Genomic DNA, 9,389 nt, shown 5'->3' with positions numbered 1-9,389 from the left:
TTCAGACAATCTGTTCTCCTCAGTGGACAAGCTTTGGCCTCCAAAAGCAGGACCTGTTCCTCTTGGAGACAGAAAACTCCAGTATAAGAACTCAAACACCCAAAGGAAACCATTACCCTGGTTCTTCTCCTTAACAAAGCAAACATCTCACACTTGCTGTTTTCTATGGGAGGTGTGCTCACACTGTACACATCTTTAGGGAACAGTGTGTGCCCATGTGAATACCTTGGCCTGAAATTCCCAACAGAGGCACCCTGGCTTTCAAAACAAGGGTCTCTTCTTTTGCCTGTGAGGGTGATGACCTCGTAGCTCTTGCATTTGTGGGTTCCCAGAAATGAGGCTGACAAGTGTTCTGTCAGCAAGACTGTAGGCAGGAAGGTCTGATAGGGTGGTGCTGACAGAATTTTAAATCAAGCACATCATCTGCTAGAGGCTGTGTAGCCTTTAGACAGGTCTTTGCACCAAAAAAAAAAAGGCTTGGAAAAAATGGCCCTGGGATGCTCTTGCGTTCCCTTTGCAGCAGTGTTGTCTGGCAACCCCAACACCAACCCTCCACAGACTTTCAAGGCTAAAAGAGAGTGCTGCATCTAACTTTCCTCAGCTGAGGAAATTCTCCTGGAAGCCTTGAGCAATGCTGGTGGGAGCTTTTTATTTTAACAGAGCAGGGACTGGAACACTAAGAGATCACTAAGGTTAGAGAAGGGAGCAGACGCTAGAAGGTGTTTGAAGGGGAAGAGGATTCAGGTCAGGGCAAGACACTCCTGGGCTAAAATGCACTGAACCTGAGTAGCAGTCCTTTAGCTCCAGTGGGACCACAGCAATACTACCTTTCTTTAGCAGGCTCTGAGAGCAGAGCAGCTCCAAGCTATTGCTGAAAGCTCTGCAAACCTGAGTGCTGAACTGGAAAATCACTTCTTGAAGAGTAAAATGGGAAGAAGCCTTGGGGATACCCCTGGGAAGAACGTGGCATCCTCCTGGTAACATTGCCCAGTGTGGCAAGTGAATGTGCAAGAGCTGCTGCGTGTGATCTTCCTCCCTCCTTCCCCCCATCAGCACCACAGCTGTGTCCAGCGTTTCAGCTTCCCGTAATAGCAGCTCTAACCAGCCCTGTAAATCAGGCTCTGTAATTGCGGGATTGGATGTGGAATAACAGGATGAGCACATCGGTCAGCAGCCACTTTGAGGAAAACATGCAAGGAAAAACTCTGAGGGGCCCCGGGAGGCGCTGAAAACAATTTGTACCAAAACCCTGACCATCTTAACAGTCTGTCTTAGTGACAGCTTTTGCTCTTGCAGTCTTCAAATGCGGCTGAGAACTGTCTCCCTCCTCACCCTCCTCTCTTACCTTCCCAAAGGGCAACTGCAGCCACACAGAGAGCAGCATCTTTTTGCAAAAGCATTTGGAAACGAAAACAGCAGGCAAGGCTTTGATTTCCTTCACTGTCCTCTGTGACAGACATTAGCAAGAGTGTCCCTGGCATTCTGCAGAGCGCTGATGTTGTGCCTGAGAGCTCAAACTTGCTGCTTTCAGGCTTTTAGTCATCAATAAAGAGAGCAATTACATGCTCGTTCTGGACGTGCTCTCTCTTCTGCAGTGAAATTGTTTGTTGCCATGGATATTTCTTTGTCTTGAGAGACACGTAACCAAAACGGATTTAAACAAATCCTCGTGGGTCAATATTTCCACAGGAGCACTTCTAGAGGCTTCCTAGAATTATTTCCTTTGTCCCTGCTGAGAGGAGCCTGGAGCACCCAGAGCTTCAGCTGCAGAGGTGATGGATGCCTCTTTAAGGAAAGGTGGGATTTATTTGCCCAGGGAGGTGGGGGAGGCACCGTCCCTGGAGGTCTTCAAGAGAAGACTGGATGAGGCACTTAGTGCCATGGTCTAGTTGAGGGGCTAGGGCTGGGTGCTAGGTTGGACTGGATGATCTTGGAGGTCTCTTCCAACCTGCTTGATTCTATGATTCTATGATTCTATTTCGTGACTCGTTTTGCCGTCGCACAGAGAGGTAAAGGGACCTCTCAATCTCAGCAGCCAGAAAGATCAGGTAGAAGCTTCTCTATTGTTTAGTCTTGACAATTGGAAACAACTTTTTTTTCCCTTGCCAATCCTGATTTAGTTAGTCAGAAGTGCCATCTTGGAGGTCTCTTGCAACCTGCTTGATTCTATGATTCCATTTCATGACTCGTTTTGCCATCGCACAGAGAGGTAAAAGGACCTCTCAATCTCAGCAGCCAGAAAGATCAGGTAGAAGCTTCTCTATTGTTTAGTCTTGACAATTGGAAACAACTTTTTTTTTCCTTGCCAATCCTGATTTAGTTAGTCAGAAGTGCCATCTTGGAGGTCTCTTGCAACCTGCTTGATTCTATGATTCCATTTCATGACTCGTTTTGCCATCGCACAGAGAGGTAAAAGGACCTCTCAATCTCAGCAGCCAGAAAGATCAGGTAGAAGCTTCTCTATTGTTTAGTCTTGAGAACTGGAAACAACTTTTTTTTCCCTTGCCAATCCTGATTTAGTTAGTTAGAAGTGCCTTTCAGCCTGGGGTTTCTGAGCTGTGTCATATTGCAGCCCATAAATGGACCTGTGTTCTGGGTGGACAATGGTCGGTCCTGTTCAGTGCAGAGGTTTGATAACCTTCGCTAATGACTGCTGCAGAAAACAGGCAGATTGAGTGGAGAGAAGTTTTCAGTTTCTAGCCAGGAGCAAAACTCCCACTCTCTGGCTTATGAATTTCATTAGGTGGAACTAATTAAAGGGATGTTTCTTATTACCAAGATGAGAAGCAGCCCGAGAGGAGTCCAGGGAGGTTTGTGTGCTGCAGCACAATCGCTCCGCTTCTAAATGCTGCGAAAGCAATGCGTCCTATTTAATTTGACATTCCTTGTGTTTGTGTCTCTTCGTGACTCATAGCACAACACTGGCAGCAGGCCTAGGAAGTAGGTTATGGGATCTGGCGTGGGGACACTGGTGGATTGTATTCCAGGCGCTGTGCTTACATTGCACCACCAGCCATGAGAACATCCAGCAAACTGTGTTTGCGCTGCCCGGCAAGCTGGTGGCTTCAGAAATCAGATGAACAGCTGCAGCAGTGGGCCAAGGCAGGCCTGACTAAGCACTTAATTTGCCACATCTCTTAGTCCAGCTCGTTTAATGTGGAGCGATTTTAGCAAGTGAATGAAAAGAAAAGCTCTGTGAAATAGGCACTACTTCTTCTCCTAGCTGTCTCGTTCGGGGTTTAAGCAATGCGTTGAGACCTTCCAGCCTCTCACCCAGCCCCTGACAGTGATGCTGCACTGCAATCATAGAATCATAAAATCAACCAGGTTGGAAGGGACCTCCAAGATCAGCCAGCCCAACCTAGCACCCAGCCCTAGCCACTCAACCAGACCATGGCACTAAGTGCCTCAGCCAGGCTTTGCTTCAACACCTCCAGGGATGGTGTCTCCACCACCTCCCTGGGCAGCCCATTGCAATGCCAATCACTCTCTCTGCCAACAACTTCCTCCTAACATCCAGCCTGTACTTGCCCTGGCACAACTTGAGACTGTGTCCCCTTGTTCTATTGCTGTTTGCCTGGCAGAAGAGACCAACCTCCACCTGGCTACAACCTCCCTTCAGGCAGTTGTAGACAGCAATAAGGTCCCCCCCTCTTCTCCAGGCTGCACACCCCCAGCTCCTGCACAAAAACAGGGCCAGCAAGTAATTGTTGACAGGAATTGCACCAGGACTCTGATTTCACCTGCTGGTGGGAAGCAAACACATTGGTTTTCACAGTGATGAGGACTTGACGGTCAGGGGGATTATAGCTGGTGGCAGCAGCTCTGCCTCAGCTCTTCAATCTCTCCCAGAGAGTCTAAGAACTCAAATCTTCACTCCCTCTAGCCTAAACTAATTAAAAGGCAAAGGCATCATGCTGCTCTTGTGGACTCTGAAGCCAAAAACCCTAACAATATATCTTGAGAAAGACAGGGCAGTTTATCTAGCATTGCTCTTAATTTGTTCTTCTGAAGAATAAAGAACTCACAGCAAAGCAAACAAAGCACCCAGAAGAGTCCTCTGGCTTTGCATGGGCAGTTCACAACCAATAAAGCCAGCAGGGCATAAAATACGACTGGATTAGGCTAGGTCAAACCCTGCTTCCTTAACCCACTCCTTCTCTGTTGAAGGACCAGAATTAGGCTTTAGGTAGTTTACATCTGCTGATTTCTTCTGAAGGAAGACAGATTCTGTGAGATGATTTCTCTCTTGGGCCACTGACAGAAAATGAATAGCAGTTGGGTAAAGCACCACGAGAAGTAATCCTTAAGCACCATTGCAATAAAAAAAAGCATCATTAATAACTAATTTTAGAAACAAATAAAAAGAATAAGTAAACAACACAGTGAAAGCATCATTTAAAACCTATTTCTCTGCAGCACCTACCGTAACAATGTTAGTGGCTTTCCGTGTCACTTGAAGCAGTGTGGTTGCTTTGCAATGCACGTGTGCATGCTTGCATCTGTTCTGCTGGCTACATAGCTAAGATCTCAAATCATTGCATTTGGCTTCATTCTGCAGGTTTAAAATTTAAAACCTGCAAAGTGCCAGGGTGTGATGGTTTGGGTGTTCTCTGCCCCTCCACGCTTTGGAAATCACCCAGACTAGACTCAGCCAGCTCTGGAAATTGAATGAAGCTTATTAGTGACAGCTTAGCACAATAGACAAGCAGATATGTACAGTATATACAGTTATAGACAGAAATAGACAAGGTAAAAGGTAATACAGAAACACAGCAGCCCTCCCAGAAACCTGAGTCTCCAGGAGGAGCTCCCAACCACCCCTTCACCTTCCCCCTACCCCTCTCAACTTTTCCCCAGTGCCAAGGAAGAATGGAGGTTTGGCCAGGGGGTTAGGAAGCAATGTGGATTAGTCAGAGAAACAGAGGGTGAGGTTAGAGAGTAAGATGCAGCTCAGCCAGTTCCCCAGCAGAAGAGAAGACTCTCTTATTTATGTTTTGCTTTTATTCTTATACATCTTAGCAAGCCTATGAGTGAAGTAGCCATCACCATAGTTTTCCTTCCCCAGCCTGTAATCTACTTTTTCTCACCAAAACATCCTAGCTACCTTCAAACTAGCACACAGGACAAGACACAACCTAAGTACTGACTTAGAAAGATCCAAATAGCAACATCCATTTTGAGTGGTTGGTGATTGATTTCTCTACAAGATTTACCAGAGTTCAGCTGAGCAATGAAGCAAGACAAAAAGTATTCCCTATTGTCATTCCTGGAACTTGCTTTCTTAAGAAAACAGTTTCTAAAAGCAGCCCTGACCTCAGGATGACCATCCCAAGGTCAGCAAGAGCAGAACAAATCCAGCTTTTCTGCCACTGTGCAGCTTCCAGCCCCCCCAAAATGAACAGAAATTTCCTTGGGAATTCAAGGCAGTGAGTACCAATCTTCTCAGGTGTCCCTGGCAATGCTTGTTTGCATTTTATCACACTCTTAGCCTCCCAGGGAAAATTTCAGGGAGTGCTTAGTTGTTCCTGAACTGCAACATCTATTTTTTCCTTCCCCTGTCACAAGCTGTAGCTCCAAAACATCAGATTGTTATTTACTGTTGCTGAACCTGCACCAGCTCTTCTGTCCTCTTCCAAAGCTAGAGCCTCCTTTTAATTACACACTGAAACATCTCTGGAACACATGGAAAAGAAGTGAAATTAAGCAAGCCACTAATGCATCACTCCAGGTTTTTTTTTCCCCACTTGTTTGTTTTATGGTTACTCTGCAGCTTGGAAACAAGGAAAAGAACCATTGCCACACCACCAGCCAGCTGCAGAGCAGCCAAAACCTGGTGACACACACACACACTCTTACACTTTCTCCTTCTTCTTTTGAATTCCTGACAAGATGTTTTTCAAAGTTCCCCAAGCAGCTGTCTGGCTTCTCTTTCAGAGAAGAGGAAATGGAAGATGGGAGCCATGACTGAGGCTGTCGGAAGCGGTTGCAGTCTGGCTGCTCCAAGCTCTTGCTGTCACCTTGAGCTTTCTGCCCTGGTGATGCTAGAAAATAGGTCCTAGGTGTGATGGTTTGGGTGTTGCCTGGCCCCCCTACACTTTAAAAATCACCCAGACCAGACTCAGCTGCCTCTGGAAATATGAATGAAGCTACTCAGTGCCATGGTCGAGTTGAGTGGCTAGGGCTGGGTGCTAGGTTGGACTGGATGATCTTGGAGGTCTCTTCCAACCTGGTTGATTCTATGATTCTATATACAAGCAGATATTTACAGTATATACAGCTATAGACAGAAACAGACAAGGGAAAAGGTAATACAGAAACATAACAGCCCTCCCAGAAACCTGAGTCCCCAGGAGGGGCTCTCAACCACCCCTTCACCTTCCCCCTACGCCTCTCAACCTTATCCCAGTGCCAAGGAAGAATGGAGGTTTGGCCAGGGGGTTAGGAAGCAAAGTGGATTAGTCTCAAATGGAGGGTGAGGTTAGAGAGTGAGATGCAGCTCAGCCAGCAGCCCAAGTGTGAGTGGTTATCTATGTTTTTATTTCTTGTTCCCATACATCTCAGCAAGCCTATGAGTGAAGTAGCCATCACCACTGTTTTCCTTTCACAGCCTGTACTCTAGTTCTTCTCACCAAAACATTCCAGCCTGCTTCAAACTAGCACACCAGGAATGGCTTCATCTGGTGTCAGAGTGGCAGATCATAGAATCATAGAATCATAGAATCAACCAGGTTGGAAGAGACCTCCAAGATCATCCAGTCCAACCTAGCACCCAGCCCTAACCAATCAACTAGACCATGGACTGAATGATCTTGGAGGTCTCTTCCAACCTGGTTGATTCTATGATTCTATGATTCTAAGTGCCTCACCCAGTTCTCTGGTAGGGGCAAAATGATGGCAAACACATGGTTGTTGGAGACTGCTTCCAAGGCTGTGATTGCAAATATATTGCATGTTCCAATCATAAGCACAGTGAAAAGACAATTTCCTTGCAGCTCTTTGGGCTGTGGAGCAGATTAAGTGCTGTAGCTGCTGTTGCTTTGATAGTCATATGGGCTGAATCAGTTTAGCATGGGTAAAACATTGAGTTATCTGTGAAAAGCAACCTCTGTGTCTCCAGCCAGGGCTGGCAGCTCTTCAGTGCTCGCTCTGACTATCTCTGCAGTAACGTGTTCTTCTCCAAGGCTGTAATTTTCTGTGAAGGGAGACATTAGATAGAGGTCTGATTTATCAATTATCCTGATAAAAATGATGTAGCTTCCCACAGCAGCTTGATAGTATTTTTAGAATGACATTTTGCCCCACACTGAAATAATAAGCACCATGCAACAATGACTTCTTTCTTTTTATCTTGTGCACATGAAATCAATGGGTTTATCCAGCTGAGGAGAATTACTTATCTGCTTTCTTACTCTTGCCTTCTCAAGCACTACTTCTCCCACAGGGAAAGGCAATGTGTCAGCAGGGTGCATGGTAGAGACCTAAGTGCATTTTCCTCTTGAAATTTTAGCAGGAGGTGAGAAGTATCCAAATGGAATAAACACTGAGGCCATGGTGCATGCTTGTGAAATTAATTGTGCCACTCCAGTCTGATTCCAGAACACTCTCTCTGCTTAGTTTCTGGTTACAGAGTCTAGGGAGAAGCAAACCAAGCCAGAAAGCTGACCCAGCCCTCTGCCTGCTCACTCTGAACTTGCAAGCTGATAGAACCAAGAGATGGCTGTGTGTGGAAGGTTGTCACTTTGTGCAACACTTGTATAGAATCATAGAATCATAGAACCAACCAGGTTGGAAGAGACTTCCAAGATCATCCAGTCCAACCTAGCACCCAGCCCTAGCCAGTCAACACCCCTCTGAAGCTTGGGAGAGAAGACAGGGAGGGCTTGCTCTGTGAATAACTCCTCATCATTTTGGAACAGGCCAGGCAGTAAAATAAGGCTAAACCAAAAATTATAGGGTGAATTTGGCCTCATAATCACACACAGATAATTGATTGCTGGAACAGAGCTGACTGAATACAAACAAGTCTACAACGTGCCTCATTAATTTGAGCTATTTCTCTAGCAAGCCCCTTGCAAATGTGAAGTGGCTTTGCTCTGCAATTTGTGATGCAGTTTGCTATTAAATGCATTCAGTTTAATTGTGGCAAGGCATCTCATTTTGGAAGCTTTCACAGCCACCATGCAAAAATAGCAGAAGATGAGAGAAACCAATTCCCCAGAACAGATGTCCTCCTCCATTTGCTGCATGCTGTTGGAGCAGACAGGTATGCTGGGTGAACCTAAGCTGTGAAGAACGGTAATGTTGAAGGCAGTGAGAGGCATATCAGGACAAGTGGCTTTCCTCTATAGGTAGCACCACATAGGATAGCATGTCACAGGTTTTGACTGCTCGGTCAGTCACGATGAGGGCATCTCTGACCTTGGTTTCCATCTCTAGTCACAATGGCAGACTCTATCTCTGCATAGATACAGTGTCTCTTGTTAATCATATCTGACTGCTTTATGCACTAATTCTGTGACCTCCCAGAGATGAGATCATGCTGGGCTGTTGTATATCCCTCACATCAGCCTCTTGTTGACTTTGGCCATATGGTCTCAAAGCAATGGAACAAAAACATCTCTAACTGTGACACGCTAGAGATTAAGACAGCGACTTAAAAAAACATTGCTCCATAATTGGAGGCACAAAGCCTCTTCTTTAAATGTATGAGTTGCTTTAATCTGTGTGCATTAAACTGGGCAGAAACCTGTGAGTGGGTAAAGGCCAAAGCTGATTAGGAACCGAGTGAGCTTGCCCAGCCCAGTGGTCTTTGTTTTGATGACAGAATATCACAGTATCACACAGTATCACCAAGGTTGGAAGAGACCTCACAGATCATCAAGTCCAACCCTTTACCACAGAGCTCAAGGCCAGACCATGGCACCAAGTGCCACGTCCAGTCCTGCCTTGAACAGCTCCAGGGACGGCGACTCCACCACCTCCCCGGGCAGCCCATTCCAGTGTCCAATGACTCTCTCAGGGAAGAACTTTCTCCTCACCTCCAGCCTAAATCTCCCCTGGCACAGCCTGAGGCTGTGTCCTCTCGTTCTGGTGCTGGCCACCTGAGAGAAGAGAGCAACCTCCTCCTGGCCACAACCTCCCCTCAGGTAGTTGTAGACAGCAATAAGGTCTCCCCTGAGCCTCCTCTTCTCCAGGCTAACCAATCCCAGCTCCCTCAGCCTCTCCTCATAGGGCTGTGCTCAAGGCCTCTCCCCAGCCTCGTTGCCCTTCTCTGGACACGCTCAAGCATCTCAATGTCCCTCCTAAACTGGGGGGCCCAGAACTGAACACAGTACTCAAGGTGTGGTCTAACCAGTGCAGAGTACAGGGGCAGAATGACCTCCCTG

Source organism: Pogoniulus pusillus, chromosome 3 (assembly GCF_015220805.1).
Source record: "Pogoniulus pusillus isolate bPogPus1 chromosome 3, bPogPus1.pri, whole genome shotgun sequence".
Taxonomy (NCBI): domain Eukaryota; kingdom Metazoa; phylum Chordata; class Aves; order Piciformes; family Lybiidae; genus Pogoniulus; species Pogoniulus pusillus.
This window is presented reverse-complemented; position numbering follows the sequence as displayed.